This window comes from Podarcis muralis, chromosome 15, assembly GCF_964188315.1.
Source record: "Podarcis muralis chromosome 15, rPodMur119.hap1.1, whole genome shotgun sequence".
NCBI classification, from domain to species: Eukaryota; Metazoa; Chordata; class Lepidosauria; order Squamata; family Lacertidae; genus Podarcis; species Podarcis muralis.
The window spans coordinates 32237143-32254476 of NC_135669.1; the positions used below are offsets into that span (position 1 = coordinate 32237143).

Genomic DNA, 17334 nt, shown 5'->3' on the forward strand with positions numbered 1-17334 from the left:
ATTAAATTTTCTGTTTTACAATTTAATATACTCATTTTACATCCTTAAGATATCAATGACTTCCCTTCTTCTCTTTCCACGGTTCATTTGGTTCATTGACGCTGCCAGCATTTTCGGCTGTACACAATTATTTCCCATATATTCAATCAACGTTCAATCTCTAAACGAATGTTCTTTTTGTTCTCTTATTCTATATGCTAAGTCTGCAAGTAGTGCATATTCTGTCAACTTAAGTTGCCATTCTTCTTCGGTTGGGACCTCGCACGTTTTCCATTTTGGGGCTTACAAAACACAGGCCGCAGTAGTAGCATACATAAATAACTTTTTCTGACACCTGGGAATTTCAGTCTGAATGATCCCCAACAGAAAGGACTCTGGGTTTGGGAGGGGAAAGTACTTTTAAACATTTTTTCCAATTCATTATGGACCATTTCCCAATACTCTTTTACCCTTTTACAAGTCCACGGCACATGAAAGAATGTTTCCTTCCCCCTCTTTGCATCTCCAACACTTATCTGATTTAGTCTTATACAGTGGTACCTCAGGTTAAGTACTTAATTCGTTCCAGAGGTCCGTTCTTAACCTGAAACTGTCCTTAACCTGAGGTACCACTTTAGCTAATGGGGCCTCCCGCTGCTGCCGCGCGATTTCTGCTCCCATCCTGAGGTAAAGTTCTTAACCCCAGGTACTATTTCTAGGTTAGTGGAGTCTGTAACCTGAAGCATCTGTAACCTGAAGTGTCTGTAACCCGAGGTACCACTGTACATCTTAGCAAGCCTAAAGGTAAAGGTAAAGGTACCCCTGCCCGTACGGGCCAGTCTTGACAGACTCTAGGGTTGTGCGCTCATCTCACTCTAGAGGCCGGGAGCCAGCGCTGTCCGCAGACACTTCCGGGTCACGTGGCCAGCATGACGAAGCTACTCTGGCGAGCCAGAACCGCACACGGAAACGCTGTTTACCTTCCCGCTAGTAAGCGGTCCCTATTTATCTACTTGCACCCGAGGGTGCTTTCGAACTGCTAGGTTGGCAGGCGCTGGGACTGAGCAACAGGAGCGCACCCCGCCGTGGGGATTCGAACCGCCGACCATACGATCGGCAAGTCCTAGGCGCTGAGGTTTTACCCACAGCGCCACCCGCATCCCCTTAGCAAGCCTACTCAGAGTTAAATACCATCTGTGACTCCTTCTCAGGTAGCATGGCTCTCCTCCTCCTTACAGCCCCCCAGAACCCAGCCCAAATGTTCTGGAGAAGGTGCAAGCATCAAGGCACACTGCCGTTCCCCCGCTCTCGTCGCAGCAGGGGCTCCGCCTTCCAGCAGACAACTGGCACAGTTATATCTGAGGATGAAAAACAATCTAGTCCATAAGATTTATGTCTTTGAATACTCTATTCATCCATCAGAGCGCGAGGCTCCCGGGGGAATAATGTCGCCTTTTGTTTCTCTGAGAGGCCCCTGCCTACCTCCCCTTCTTCTAAGAAGAGCTGGATGATGGCAGACGAGGTGGTCTGCAGCCAAGAGCATGTACCTGTCCTGGCTGCAAGAAGGTGTGTAGCTTCGCTCAGGAAGTCCTCTGCCCCATCCCCCAAACCATCCTGCAATCTTAACAATTTGGAGCACGCAGATTTTGCACGCTACCTGTGGCTCCGAGTGAACAGAAGGGGTTTTTCTTTCTCTCTTTTTTAAAATTGATTTGATGGGGGGGGAATTCAACTGATAATAATAATACTGTAAAATAGTAATAATTTATTATTTATACCCTGCCCACTCTGGTCAGCTCCTAATCAAGTGTTAAAAACAATGCAGCATTAAATATTAAAAACTTCCCTAAACAGGGCTGCCTTCAGATGTCTTTTAAAGATAAGATAGCTGCTTATTTCCTTTACATCTGAAGGGAGGGCGTTCCACAGGGCAGGCGCCACTACCGAGAAGGCCCTCTGCCTGGTTCCCTGTAACCTCACTTCTCGCAATGAGGGAACCGCCAGAAGGCCCTCAGTGCTGGATCTCAGTGTCTGGGCTGAACGATGGGGGTGGAGACGCTCCTTCAGGTATACTGGACCAAGGCCGTTTAGGTCTTTAAAGGTCAGCACCAACACTTTGAATTGTGCTCAGAAATGTCCTGGGAGCCAATGCAGATCTCTCAGGACTGGTGTTATGTGGTCCCGGTGGCCACTCCCAGTCACCAGTTTAGCTGCCGCATTCTGGATTAATTGCAGTTTCCGGGTCACCTTCAAAGGTAGCCCCACGCAGAGCACATTGCAGTAGTCCAAGCGGGAACATAAATGGTGATAAATGGTGCTCTAGAATGGTCTGAACTATAAGGGCACTTCTAGTGTGGGACCGAAAGAAAAATCACACATGCTATTGGGTTAAAGGTAAAGGGACCCCTGACCATTAGGTCCAGTTGTGGCCGACTCTGGGGTTGCGGCGCTCATCTCGCTTTATTGGCTGAGGGAGTCGGCGTACAATTTCCGGGTCATGTGGCCAGCATGACTAAGCCTCTTCTGGCGAAGCAGAGCAGCGCCCGGAAACGCCGTTTACCTTCCCGCCGGAGTGGTACCTATTTATCTACTTGCACTTTGACGTGCTTTCAAACTGCTAGGTTGGCAGGAGCAGGGACCGAGCAACGGGAGCTCACCCTGTCGCGGGGATTCGAAACGCTGACCTTCTGATCAGCAAGTCCTAGGATCTATGGTTTAACCCACAGCGCCAAGTCCCTGCTATTGGGTTAGGTGAGTGCAAAACACATGCACAGGTTGTCGAGTGTTGGAGGGTGTTCTTCAAGGGTACAGAACCTCGGGCTCTCCTCCAGATGTTGCTGGACTCCAACTCCCATCAGCCCCAGCCAGCATGGCCTATGGTCAGGGAGGATGCGAGTTGGAGTCCAGCAACATCTGGAGGGCCACAGGTTCCTCATCCCTGGAGTACCTGTCTCAAACCCAGCACACACCCCTTTAACATACCTGAAACGCAACCTGGTCAACAGCCTCCAAGTATTCTCAAGGAACACCTGCCAGACTTTCTACTTAGGGTATCCATATCCAAGCACCAATTATAAAAATGAGAACTGGCCTATTCTGATGGCCTAAGGAAGTGGATAAACCTCAACATCACGGTACATTCCTTTAAGACATATCTAATAAAGCACGTCTCTGTCGCAAGTCATTTCATGAGGAATGCCATTCTCTTGGGAAGCTGCATTGACAGACTTCAAAATACTCGCTCATTTGTTCAGGACGTTTGTTTTTCATAGTGCAAGAAGCTAAAAAGCAACCATTAGTGTTTAAACCAGTGGCTCTAAAAAATAAATAAATGGGAGGGGGGACCTCTGCCCCCTTGGTTCTATATATTCATCCCCGGTGCCCCCTACCCTATAAAAAGCATTGTTCAGCACAGCGGTTTGCACAACCCACTAAGGAAGATCATAACACAATAAAATTATAACTGAGAGCAATCAATTGCATATTTATTCAGAATCCAATTGAAATGAGTTAGTTTAATCAATTCAACAAATCTGATGGACTTGATCCAGCAACACCAGTTTTTCAAAGTCTGAAAAAAGCTTTTGAAGCTCCTGAACGATCAACCAGGAGGGAGAGAACATGCCAGTTGGGCATGTGTCTCTGCCAGGGTCCTACTCGAGTGTAGGCTGAACTCCTGACAATTTCTGCCTCCAGAGACCCCCTTGCCTCTTAGTGCCCCCCAAGGTAATCCTACCCCCCTCACACACAGGGGGCGCTATTGCCTACTTTGGGAACCACTGGTTTAAAACGTTGCATGTGAATTCTGGGTTTTGCCCCTAAATTTCTTAGCTACTTAAGCATTATCATCATTCACCCCTCTTCTGCTTCCAGAGCACCCAAGGGTGCTTGAATCCCCTTGCCATCTTCCCAAAGTTGGAGAAAAAGCGTTGTAAAGTTCACATACCTGCTTGCTATTCTGTTTTGCACTTTGTAATGGATGTCAGGGTCACATTCCCAATTTTAGTCTTTGGCGATGAAGTGGCCGGGCGGTGAAGACGTTTGTGCGTGGGGAAAGCGACTTCAAAACAAGAAAAAAATCTTTCTTCGCATGCCAAGCAAAGGCACCCCCTTTTTTTCCTTTTCTTTTTCCTTTTCTTGCAAATTACAAAGAAGCACGGAGACAGAAAATCCCTCATCCGTCAGTTCAGCGGTTCCAGACTGTCATTGCTGTAACCTTGCTAGACTTTGCAGTAGATGGAACAGGACGAGCCTTGAGATTCGATGGTATGGCAAAAGGACCCTTTACAGTAGTGCATCTTGGCTTAGATTTGAAATCATCTTCATCGGCAGGGAGGTAGAGCAGGGGGTGGAAACCCCAATCCGGACTCCTTTAAAGGTACATGGTTTCCTGCAGAATGGATCAAATTTCCCGAAAGAGCAGAAGAGATACTTTCACTCAAGAGGCGCTGGCCACAGGCTGCTGATGGAAAGTGGAAGCTAGTTTAGCAACTCTCACAAGAGGAAACTTTCCTTTTTCCTTTTTCTTTTTTTTTGCAGGGGCATTTTATTCCCCTTTTAAGAAGGGGAGGGAGAAGCACCAGGTCTAAATTGGGAGGAAGTCAGTACAGCAATGATCATTTGGCTGCAAGGATATTGGCTGAGGGCCTTTGCACAGTGCGTGATTCCTTCCAACATATTAGCAGAGAAACAGCCAGGTGTTGGGGGAGGGGGGTTTTCGGGGATTTATTTTGGCACTGTATGCTTTTGCCTTCCTTGTAGTGTGTGTGGAGCGGGGTGGGGAGCACATAGATGGGGCAGACTGCTAGATTTGGAAATGGTCAGGGCATCACTGGAGGACAGGTGGCTCCTCCTGGCAAATGGCCTGGTGCGTGCTAAAGCACCAGTCCTTCCTCGCCCCCAGAATCTGGGCAACCAAAGGTCCCTTCATGGTTGCCATCTGTAATAAACAAAACCTGTCCTTATTCCCTTATGAGGGACACAAGAGCCCTTATAGTCTTTTGTAGATTCTCTATCGGTAGGAGAAAATAACAGAGGCCAACCAAAGAATATTCAGAAGCAAAGCAGCTAGTAAGCCTGATCTTTATTGAACTGTTGCAACAGGGTGCTCCCCTCACACACAGAGAAAACATTTGGTCAGTTTGGGAGTCAAAATGGTTTCAGGATGGTCTTCCTGTGCTGCTCCAGACATGTTGTCCACATATCTATGTACGTGCTTGGTTGGTACATTTATGAACATTTATATTATATATAAGACCTTAAATTTTTTATTTCAATAAGTTTTCCACTTTTGAACCATTGATTGATTAAACTGTAATGCGGGATCTGATAGTATTGTTGGAATTCTGGATAATATTACGTTTCAGAGCCTTAAAAAATAAATTAAAAGAACCAATATTCTAGCTCCCTGTCAGGGCTGAGGAACCTCAGACCTAGAGGCATTGAATACATTATTCCAGACCCGTCTTTCTGGTCCTATCACATTGCAGGGCTTGGGGCTTTTTAGTTTAGAGAAAAAGCGAGTAAGGTGGCAGGACCCGCAAGGTGATGTTTGTCCTAAGAAAGGGCTGTTCCCACCCCCAACAGCATAGCACATAGGCTGGTTCAGGCCAGAACAAGATTGCCTTTGTTCACCTGTGTTAATCTGCTTCATGATGGGCCTTGAGCAGCAACAGCAGCAGCCTGTCGTGCCAAGCCAGGGAAGGGGGCGAGGGAGAGCAGCCCAAGGGCACCCTGTTGAAAAGGGGCTTTGGGTATGCCAAGCAGTTCCTGAGAGAGACCCACTTCTGATGGAGGAGCAGCTTTCAGTAAAGGAGGAACTTACAAACGAGACAGAACTGCCGCTGGTCTATAAGGCTCAGTCTAAGGCTTGACTATTGCTGAAACAACATCCGAATTCTGACATTTTCATCAGGCAGCCTTGAGCCCTGCAAAAGGCCTTGAAGTCTCAGATGCGGTCAGCGCTTGCAGTATAACGCTCCTCAGATTTTGTGGGGTGGTGGTTCTGCCTGCGGGGAGTCAGAGAGCAAAGCCCTAGGATTCCATGGTCCAGTGCAGCGCAGAGGTATAATGGTTAATGCTGAAATAAAAAATTTAAGGCCATATATATATATATATATATATATATATATATATATATATGGTAAATGTTCATAAATGTACCAACCAAGCGCATACATAGATGTGTGGACCACATGTCTGGAGCAGCACAGGAGGACCGCCCTGAAACCATTTTGACTCCCAAACTGACCAAATGTTTTCTCTGCAAGGAGGAAGGGCGTGGCGGGGGGGGGGCTTCCCATTGTCTCAGGAAGTGGGTAATCACCATCTCAAAGGAATGGGCAGGCTACCAGAAAAGGCAATCAGATAAGGCATTATCAGATAACCTGGCAGACAGGAAAAACAACAACATTCGATTTTCTGTTGTAGACCACCTTTTCTGTGATGTAGGTATGATGTTTGGGGGTGGTGGTCTTGGGTTACACCCCTTCTGTGATGTATGTATGATGTATGGAGTGGTGGTCTTGAGCTCCAGGGCAGGGAATATAAAATGTCTATATAAGGGCAGGCACACCTTTGTTCTGAGTCCTCCCCTGTCCTCCTGCGTGTGAGGGGAGCACCCTGTTGTAACAGTTCAATAAAGATCAGGCTTACTAGCTGCTTTGCTTCTCAGTATTCTCTGGTTGGCCTCTGTTATTTTCTCCTACCGATGGAGAACCTACAAAGCACTCTATAAGGGCTCTTGTGTCCTCCATAAGGGAATAAGGGCAGATTTTTGTTTATTACAATGCCTTGGCCCAGGAAGATGGTCCAAAGCAGTACGTTGTGTGTGTGAGAAATCACAATTCAAATCACACAAACATGGCTCTAAAACACAGTGTACTAGATCTGTATCTAATGGGCTTACATTACAGGAAGGGGAATTTTGGTTGAATGTTAGGATAAACCTCTTGAAGCTAAGAACTGATGACTTAGAGTGATGCTGGATGGGCTTTGCCTCGCTTCAAACTTGACTCTAGCTCTGGATCTTCTGGATCCAACAGGGGGTTAGACTAGATTGCTTACAATGACAGGGGTGAGGGGACTCAGGAGGTACATCAGGACATGCTAGTAGATCTCTGGGTGATTTGCAAGAGATAGGCAGAGACTCGGATCACTTGAAGGGTTTGATTCATCAAATGCAGGTAGAAGCAAGCATCCCTTGGAAGGTGTGGGGTAGGGATGGGAGGGGATTTTATTTTGATTGCATTTTAATGTGAACCTTCTTAACCTGCAATTTTTGAACCCATACATGAACTGAAACACAGCTATCCTTGGAAGTTTACTTTTCTCCAAATTTTGCAACACAGTTCTGCAGCCAAGCAGTGCATATACTACTGAACATAGCATTTAAAAGATGCATTACATTGGGCAAATATTTGCATTGGTCAAAACTGCCTATAGAAATGGGTTTATCTGGAGATATTTGCAGGGAAAAGCTGGCAACCTTCACCAGGGTTTCTAACAGGACTCTGTCCCAGGCTTATCTGGAGATGCTGAGAACTGAACTCAGGGGTCTTGCACTGCCCCTGGGTGCTCAACCACTGAGTTAATGCTGTTGGTGATTTCCCTCTGCCCCAGTTCTCTGGGCTGGCATTGCTCACCAGCTGTTAAAATAGCCTTTTGATCCAATATCAACCTTGCTCCATCAGAGCCTAGTCCTTCCTAGGCCACCTCTTTGATACCAACCAAGCAATTAACTGCTCATGGTGGCTGCTAACTTGGCAAGGTTCCCCTTGCTAAAAAAAACAAATAGACTGGAAATAATTGCTCTTAAAACTCCTGGGCTGTTCTGGATGGTCAAAGTATGACTCTGTCACCTCAGGAATTCATATCACATCCTTCTCACAGTTATCAGCCTGAGAGATCCCGAAAGATGCCTTGAATCGTATTTCCCAAGCGCAAATTAGCTTTCAGTTGTGCCTTAATAAGCCCCTTCTATCTGCATGACCTTGATCCAACAACAGGATACAAAATAACTGCACAGCAGCTGCTGCTTATCTGCTATTCATTTTTGTTTTGTTTCTAAAGCCTTGCAACGCAGAGAAATCCTTTTCAGCCTGAGGGATACATGCCCTTCTGGGCAGCCTTGAAAGCGTAGGAGCTTTCACCTCCCCCCCAATAAAATATCTGAGGGAGCTGCTCCGCACCCCACCCCCAAGATGAGGGGCATTGGCATTCAGATGGTGTGTGTTGCACCGCAACTAGTGACTGATTATGTGGGGCAGGGCTTACCTGCCCCCCCATTTCCCCCCAAGTTGGCACCCCTGCTTCCAAGGGCTGGTGGGCAGAGGCAGAAGCAAAAGTGGGTTCAGCAATGAGTGCAAATTTTACTTGTGTACCCTAGGCTAGTTTCTCCACACACACATGTAAGGAGAATCTGCTGATTCCCCTTACCCAGACTGCATTAAAGATATTGTTAGGAGAATCTGCTTATTCAAACTGTACTGTATTAACAAAAAAAAAAATTCCTTCCAGTAGCACCTTAAAGACCAACTGAGTTAGTTCTTGGTATGAGCTTTCGTGTGCATGCACACTTCTTCAGATACACTGAAACAGAAGTTGCCAGATCCTTCTATATAGTGAGAAGGTGGGGAGGGGTATTACTCAGAAGGGTGGTGGGAATGGGTGATTGGCAGATAGCTGTGATGAGCCTGTTGACGACTCTTAACGACTGCAATAGGTCTTACAGGAAAAAGCAAGGGGTGAGAAGGTGAAAAATGGCTTTGTCGTGTATAATGAGATAAGAATCCAATGTCTTTGTTCAGACCAGGTCTCTCCATGGTTTTAAGTCTGCCAATCACCCATTCCCACCACCCTTCTGAGTAATACCCCTCCCCACCTTCTCACTATATAGAAGGATCTGGCAACTTCTGTTTCAGTGTATCTGAAGAAGTGTGCATGCACACGAAAGCTCATACCAAGAACTAACTCAGTTGGTCTTTAAGGTGCTACTGGAAGGAATTTTTTTTGTTTTGACTATGGCAGACCAACACGGCTACCTATCTGTAACTGTACTGTATTAAGAATGTGTCAAGCATGTTTGTGCAGGAAAAACTCAGCCTTGAGCTAGCCTGATAGAGAGAGGTAGCTGTTTTTAATCGCATCTAATCCAGACCACAACTAATAATATGACAACATCCCTAATCCAGGTTGTTATTATTATGATTGCAACCACCCCCTGCACTCCTGCAAAGGTCCCTTCCAAAGGAATCACCGCCACCACGTGGGAAGAGGCGGAGGGGCTGCAGCCCGCCCCACTTCCCGAGACTACCCTTCCCAGGACGCACCGCGGCACGCATGCGTAGTTCGGGGACGGGGCGCGGAATGGAATGGAATGCTTGTGCTGGAAAAAAAAAAAGAGCTGTTTCAGCGGGGAGGGGAGGAAAGACTACGACTCCCATGATGCTGCTCGGCAGCGAGGAGGCGGTGCCGATGACGACAGCGGCGGCGCATGCGTGCTTACTCTGGCTGAGGCGGAGGTGGCCGTGAGGAAGCAACGGCAGGAATAGCAGCAGCGGCTGGAGCAGCGGCAACGAGGAGCTTCCTGGCAGCGGCCTCCGGTGAGGGGCTGGGAGGGCGAGGCGGCTCAGTCCCACTCACACGGCGGGAGGTGGGGCGGTTTTGGGGGGGGGGGTTGAAGATTTTTGGGGGCTGAGAGAGGTCTGGGGGGCTTGGAGAGTTGTTGTTTTTTGGGGGGACGCGGTTTTTCGAAGTGTTGCGGGTCTGAGGGAAGTGGGTTGAAGGGCTGAGGGGGGCATTTTAGGGGGTCAACGACCCCTCGTGCCTTTCAGTCTCCGGCAGTGCTTTTCAGGGTTTACAAAAAATTAAAAATAAATGGTGTTTTTTTTTTGTAAGTGGAGTTTCTGAGAAAATTGGGAGCGGCCCTTTAATAACATGACATCTTTCATTTCCTCCCAGAAACTCGGGGTGGGGCCGTCGGTGTTTGTGGTCTCTTGTTTTCTCCTTCCTCTCCTGTCCATTTTACCCTCGCAGCCCCCCCCCCCTCCCGGCCCGGTGAGGTAAGTTAAGACTTCAGAGACGGAGAGAGTTACTAAGCAGCCAAGTACTTGCCCAAGGCCAGCCACCCACCCACTGTGATTTCTTTCTTTTTTTCGCTAAGGGAGGGTTCGAACCCAGACCTCTTAATCTTCTCTCGCCCCTCCTTCTAGCCCAAGGACGACTCTCAAAACCTGTAGGTTGTGGTTTATTCATTTATTGTATATTGTATTTTTAATAAACCCTGCCCTTACTTGAAGGAGGAACATAAGGTAAACAGAGGAAGTTTCACTTCTTCTGTCCCCTTGCCCCACGGAACCACTGTGCAAGGGTGATCAGTCCTGTGTGGTTACAGTGTTTGTCAAGGGTCAGGAAACTTTTTCAGCAGGGGGCCAGTCCACTGTCCTTCAGACCTTGTGGGGGGCTGGACTATATTTTGGGGCGGTGGGGAAATGAACGAATTCCTATGCCCCACAAATAACCCAGAGATGCATTTTAAATAAAAGGATACATTTTACTCATGTAAAAACACCAGGCAGGCCCCACAAATAACCCAGAGATGCATTTTAAATAAAAGGACACGTTCTACTCATGTAAAAACACGCTGATTCCCGGACTGTCCGCGGGATGGATTTAGAAGGTGATTGGGCCAGATCTGGCCCCCGCGCCTTAGTTTGCCTACCCATGGACTAGGACCTGGTTTCAAATCCCCATTTAGCGATGAAGATCACTGGGTGACCTTAAGGGCCACTCGCTGCCTCTTAGCCTAACCTACCTCACAGGGCTATTCTCCCCCCCCCCCAGCTGGAACTCACAGGAACTCAGTTTTGGCACCTCTCAGGTGGACACTATTGCCGTTATAAGAGAACAAGTGATTCATGGTGATTTCCGGCACCTCTTTTTCTAGAAAAATAGCACTGTTGTGACGATTACAGTAAAGTGGGAGGGGAAACCATGTGGACCACCTTGAGCTCCTTGGAGGCAAGGTGGGGTATAATTTTTATGATGGTGTGTGACCCAGTGATACCCAGTGGGCTTCAAGGCTGACTTGAGAATTTGAACCCAGGACCGCCTGGTCATAGGCCAGAACTCTGTGGGGAGGAGAGGGGTAGCTGAGTGGTGGCCTCTAGATGTTAGACATCCAGCTCCAATAATCTGTTACTGTTGACCATGCTGCCCAGGGCCAATGGAGATTGGAGTCCGACAGCACATTGACCGCCTTTATTTTTTTTTTTTTTTATAATAAATTTTTATTAGTTTTCCATAAATAAAAAAGAGACAAAACATAAACATAAACATAAACAAACCAAAAACACGACTTCCCCATACCACCCCTTTTCTGCATTCTTGTTTCAAGATTTTTCAGCAACCCTCTGCACATAGCTTAAATATATTTCATGTATTTAACTTCAGTTAATTATTAATACAACTGTAGTTCTTTATCTCTTATAACTCTGAGCCCCTAATTTTCCAAATTACAACAGTTTTTAAGATAAACTTTAAATTTGTTCCAATCTTCATCCACCGCCTCTTTCCCCCGGTCTCGAATTCTGCCAGTCATCTCTGCCAGTCCCATATAGTCGATCACCTTCGTCTGCCATTCTTCCAACGTGGGTAAATCTTGCGTCTTCCAATACTTTGCTAGAAGAATTCTTGCTGCTGTAGTGGCATACATAAAAAATGTCCTATCCTTCTTTGGCACCATTTGGCCCACCATACCCAAGAGAAAGGCCTCTGGTTTTTTAACAAACGTTCTCTTCAGAACTTTTTTTATTTCGTTATAGATCATTTCCCAGAAAGCCTTAATCTTCGGGCAGGTCCACCAAAGGTGATAGAAGGTTCCCTCCGTTTCACCACACTTCCAACACTTGTTGTTGGGCAAATGATAGATCTTTGCTAACTTAGCAGGAGTCATGTACCACCTGTAGATCATTTTCATAATGTTTTCTTTTAAGGCATTGCATGCCGTAAATTTAACACCAGTGGTCCATAACTGCTCCCAGTCAGCAAGTTCAATGTCATGCCCAATATCCTGTGCCCATTTAATCATATTAGATTTCACCATTTCATCTTGAGTATTCCATTTCAACAGCAAGTTGTACATTCTTGACAAATTTTTAGTATTGGGTTCTAACAGTTCTGTTTCTAATTTTGACTTCTCCACTTGGAAGCCTTTCTTTCTGTCCTGTTTGAATACTTCATTTATCTGTCGATAATGTAACCAATCTCTCACCTTAAACTTCAGTTTCTCAAAACTCTGCAATTTTACATTTTCACCATCTTGTTCTATAATTTCACAATATTTAGGCCAATTAGAACCCATATTCAATTTTTTCACCTCTTTTGCTTCCATTGGTGACAACCACCTGGGGGTTCTACTTTCAAACAGGTCTTTATACTTAATCCAAACATTATACAGAGCTTTCCTCACCATATGGTTCTTAAAACCTTTATGCAATTTTACCTTGTCATACCATATATATGCATGCCAACCAAATCTGTTGTCAAATCCTTCAAGATCCAAAATGTCTGTATTCTCGAGGAGCAGCCAATCTTTCAACCAGCAAAACGCTGCTGATTCATAGTAAAGTCTTAAGTCCGGCAGGGCAAAACCCCCTCTATCTTTCGCATCTGTTAATGTCTTAAATTTTATTCTTGGCTTTTTGCCCTGCCAAACAAATTTCGATATGTCCTTCTGCCACCTCTTGAAACAGTCCATCTTGTCTATTATTTGTAATGTCTGAAACAGAAATAACATTCTAGGCAATACATTCATTTTGATAACAGCAATTCTGCCTAACAAGGAAAGTTTCAGCCTTGACCATATGTCTAAATCTTTCTTAACTTCTGTCCAACATTTATCATAATTGTCTTTAAAAAGATTCACATTTTTCGATGACAAATTCACCCCCAGGTACTTCACTTTTTTTGCTATCTCCAAACCTGTTTCATTCTGGAATGTCTCTTTTTCTTCATTTGTTAGGTTTTTTTCCAAGACTTTAGTTTTTTGTTTGTTCAACTTAAATCCTGCAACTTGACCAAATATCTCGATCAGTTCTAAAACTCTTTTTGTGCTAGTGATTGGCTGTTGCAAAGTCAAAACTAGGTCATCTGCAAATGCCCTTAATTTATACTCTCTCACTCCGACCTGAATTCCTTTAACCAACTGGTCCTTTCTGATCATATTTAACAAAACCTCCAGAACCAGTATAAAAAGTAAGGGGGAAATAGGGCATCCCTGTCGTGTTCCTTTCTCTATAGCTATCTCTTCCGTTACCACATTATTCACAATTAGCTTTGCCTTCTGCTCAGAATAAATTGCACTTATACCATTTTCAAAACCTTGGCCTACCCCCATCCCTTGGAGATTCTTTTTCATAAAACACCAACAAATATTGTCAAAGGCTTTCTCCGCGTCCACAAAAATCAAAACCGCTTTTCTGTTAATGTTCATTTCCAACAGTTCCACAATGTCTATTATGTTCCTCACATTGTCAGACATGTGTCTTCCCGGGAGAAAGCCAGATTGATCCTTATGAATCTCACCTGTCAATACTTTCTTCAGTCTTTTTGCTAAAATGTCTGCAAACATTTTGTAATCCACATTTAATAATGATATCGGGCGGTAGTTCTTAACCTGGTTCTTTTCAGTCTCGGTCTTTGGTATAAGTGAAATAAAGGCCTCTTTCCACGTTTCAGGTGCCTTTTTCCCCTCCAATATTTCATTGCAAACTTCTTTCAGTGGTTGCACTAAACCTTCTCTCAAAGCTTTATAATATCTAGCCGTCAGTCCATCTGGTCCTGGAGACTTTCCCAGTTGTGCCTTTTGAATGGCCTCCTCTATTTCCTGTTCTGTTATTTTCTCATTCAAAATCAACTTGCCCTGTTCTGGAATTTTCGGTAGTCCATAATTTTTAAGAAATTCTTCTATTTCTTGTTCGTTTTCTGGCCCTTGTGTGTATAATTTCCTAAAAAAACTTTGAAAACAGTTACTTATCTCATTTGGCTTATGAACATTCTTTCCCTCTATCTCCAAACAAGTAACTGTATTCAATTTTTGCCTCTTTTTCAATTGCCATGCAAGGAGCTTCCCACACTTGTCTGCAGACTCAAAAGTCCTTTGTCTCATTTGTTTAATTTTCCATTCTATCTCTTGATTTGTCAGTTCCATATATTGCGTCTGATAATGTTTTATCTCTCTCAAAATTTCTTGAGACTTTGGTTTTGACCTCAGTTTCTTTTCTCCTTCCTTCATTTTTTCTAAGATTCTTTCTTTCCTTTCATTTTGCTTTTTCCTCTTGATTGAATTCTGTTGTATCAGGAAGCCTCTCATCACGGCTTTACTCGCGTCCCAAATTGTTCTTTTTTCCACATTTGTTCTCAAATTTATCTCGAAGTAATCTTTCAATGTCTTTAGGGCCTTTATACAGAATTGTTCCTCTCTAAATAGGGAGTCATTCATTCTCCATCTAAAGGATCCAGTTGTTGTCATTTTCATTTCCATCTTTACGGCATTATGGTCGGAGCAGGTTTTTGGGCAGATTTCTACTTTTTTAATCTTTGTAGCCATCACACTAGATACCCAGATTTGGTCGATTCTCGTCCATGTCATTTTAGATTCCGAGAAAAAAGTTCCCTCTCTCTCGAGAGGATTCTTTGTTCTCCAGATGTCAATCAAGTCCATATTTTCCGTCATCTCGAAGAAAGTCTTTGGTAATCTTCCTTCTTTAGATATTGTCTGTCTTTGTGCCTTGTCCATATTTGTAGAAACCACTCCATTCATGTCCCCCATCATTATTATTTTGCAGTCGAGATAATCTAGTAAGGTCTCATGCAGCTTCTTGAAAAATTCTGCCTTCCCATCATTTGGTGCATATACTCCAATTATCAAATATTTTTCCCCCTGGATCTGTACTTCAATTGCCAGGTATCTTCCTTCTTCATCCTTAAATTTTAATTTTGGGTCCAATTTTTCCTTTACATAAATCACTACTCCTCTCTTTTTTACTTTATCGGAAGATATAAATTCTTGTCCCAATCTTTTGTTCACCAACAATTTCCTGTGTGCTCTAGTTATGTGAGTTTCCTGTAGACATATCAGATCCAGTTGTTCCCTTTTCAAAATGTGGAAAACCTGTCGTTTTTTTCTGGGATGGTTCAAACCGTTGCAATTCCAACTTAGAAGTTGCAGAGACATTTTGTTTATTAGATGTTTGATCCTCCGACTGCTCCAAGTTTTTCTTCCTCTTCAGTTGGCGGTTGTGGTAGTCCAAATGATAGATTTGCAATGTCCGTTAGCCCTCCTCCTTCTGATGTTAATCCTTGTCCTTCTCTTGCCGGGTCCACCGTACCTTTCTGTAGGTCCTCTAGGTTTCTCTCCAAAAAGTACTCTTTCTCCTGTACTGTTCTTATTCTTACTTTCTTCCCTTTGTAGTTAAAGGACAACCCCTGTGGGAATTCCCACCTGAAGGGTATGAAGTTCTTCCTCAGCAAATTGGCAAGGTCTCTATAAAAAGTCCTCACTTCCAAGATGTATTTAGGGATGTCCTTAAAGATTTGGACTTGAATGTTTCCAATCACCAAAGCTTTTTGATAATGAAGGTTCAGTATCTTGTCCCTTTCCTCTTTGGTTCTAAAGGTAATCAGACAATCCCTTGACTTCTTGCTTTGCTTTCTACCAAGTCTGAAAGCAGTTGTTATCCCCACTTCATCTTCCTCCAGATCTCCTTGCCAATTTTCCAGAATTGCCTCTGTGAGAAATTCCGCCAGATTGTCCTCCTCTTTCTCTGGAACCTGTCTAAATTTCAGATTTCGTTCTTTCCGTTGTAATTCCAGTAAGGAGAGGGCCGCTTCATGCTCATTCACCTTTTTCTCAATCGGCGCAAGTCTTTCCTGTGTCTCACCTGCAACAGATTTTGCACTCTCTGCAATTTTCCTTGTTTCTGAAGATTCCTGAATCAGTCTATTTATAGATTCTGTATTTGTTGCCACTGATGTGGTATTCAGATCCAATCTTGTTGTAAGTTCTGTCAATTTCTTTGAATTTTCTGTAGATTGCTTTGTTAAGGCCTCAAGGGATTGATTTATTTTAAGCAGTGCCTGTGTCATAGATTCCATTGATGCTGCTGTCACACTGTCCGGTGCAGGCACTGTGTTGCCAGAGATTGAACCTCTTTTCTTTTGTGTTAGTTTAGCTTTAGATCTGGTTCTTATCTCCTCTGCCGTGCCACTCATATCCCAAGGCCGTTCTCACAGGAAAAACTTGCAATGGAAAATCCCAGTATTAGTCAGTTACCTTGCAATTTTTCCCTCTTAGCCCTCAAGAGGGAGCAGTTAAAAGTTTCCAAGTTAGAAACAACAAAGAGACAGAAAGCCGGATGTAGAAAATCTCAAGTCCGCCATTAAAGTTGTAAAACTTTTTCTCCAATTTAAATTTGGTTAGTCCAATGTCAGTAACAAAGTCCCATTCAAATCTTAAATGTCTTAAAATTTTTTCACCATTTAAGGTATAGTCTATATCCACTTCAGAGTTATTTTAAAGAACAGTTTTCCCGGTGTTAAGTCCTGGCAGGTCGTCCCGGGGATCAGAGCAGTGAAAAACTTTGTTTCCCTTTAAATTAAAAGTATCTTCACAAGACTGTCTTTTTTCCCCCTTCTCCTGCCAATCTGGAGGGGAGAGATACTTTTGACAGCTCAGGTTTGACAGTTCGCAACTAAGTTTCTAATAACTGCAGCGAGGTCTTTCGTTGCTTTAAATTCCTGCAGTCCGGGGGGGGCAGACTTCCTTATTTTTTGCCCTCCCGTTTTCAGCCAAATTTTCTATTTTTAAAGGTTCCTGATTTTTTTCCCTTCTTACTCACGGGAATCCAGTCCAGATTTTCTTTTCAGGAAGGAATCGGCGCTCTCCGCTAATGGCGACGCGGCTTCACTCCGCAGGCTAGGTAGCGACTCTCAGCACCGCGCTCACTCCCGATGCCGCTCCGGAGCCTTTAAAAAGGCTCTTTCACAGTACCGGGGGGCGCAAAGGTGCCCACCGAGTCTCCTTGCTCTCAGGCTTCCGCGCCTGAGATTTTAGGGGTCCCCCACTCGCCGTAGCGGGTAAGACCCGAACTTGCGGAGCAGTCCTTCTCCGGAGCTCGGAGGTAGGACCGCCATTAAGCGCTGGCACCGACCGGAAGTGCACATTGACCGCCTTTAATACACCACACATTGCTATAGTCACCTGCCTGGAAAATGTTTTAGGGGTGCTTTAATGGTCCCCTGGGCAATGTAGTATTCCTTTAAGGATTCAGGCTTCTCTTGGGGGAGGTTTTGTGC

The 17334-nt window shown here is 44.7% G+C and overlaps 1 protein-coding gene across 2 annotated transcripts in view; it reads left to right on the forward strand.

Annotated features, from left to right (window-relative positions):
* Positions 1–9454: 9454 nt before the first annotated feature.
* DTX2 (deltex E3 ubiquitin ligase 2) overlaps positions 9455–17334 on the forward strand; it is a 33611-nt gene continuing 25731 nt past the window's right edge. For both annotated transcript variants that reach the window (XM_028707891.2, XM_028707892.2), the window contains exon 1: positions 9455–9581. The gene's annotated coding sequence lies outside the window, so the exon portion shown is untranslated. The remainder of the gene's footprint in view (positions 9582–17334) is intronic.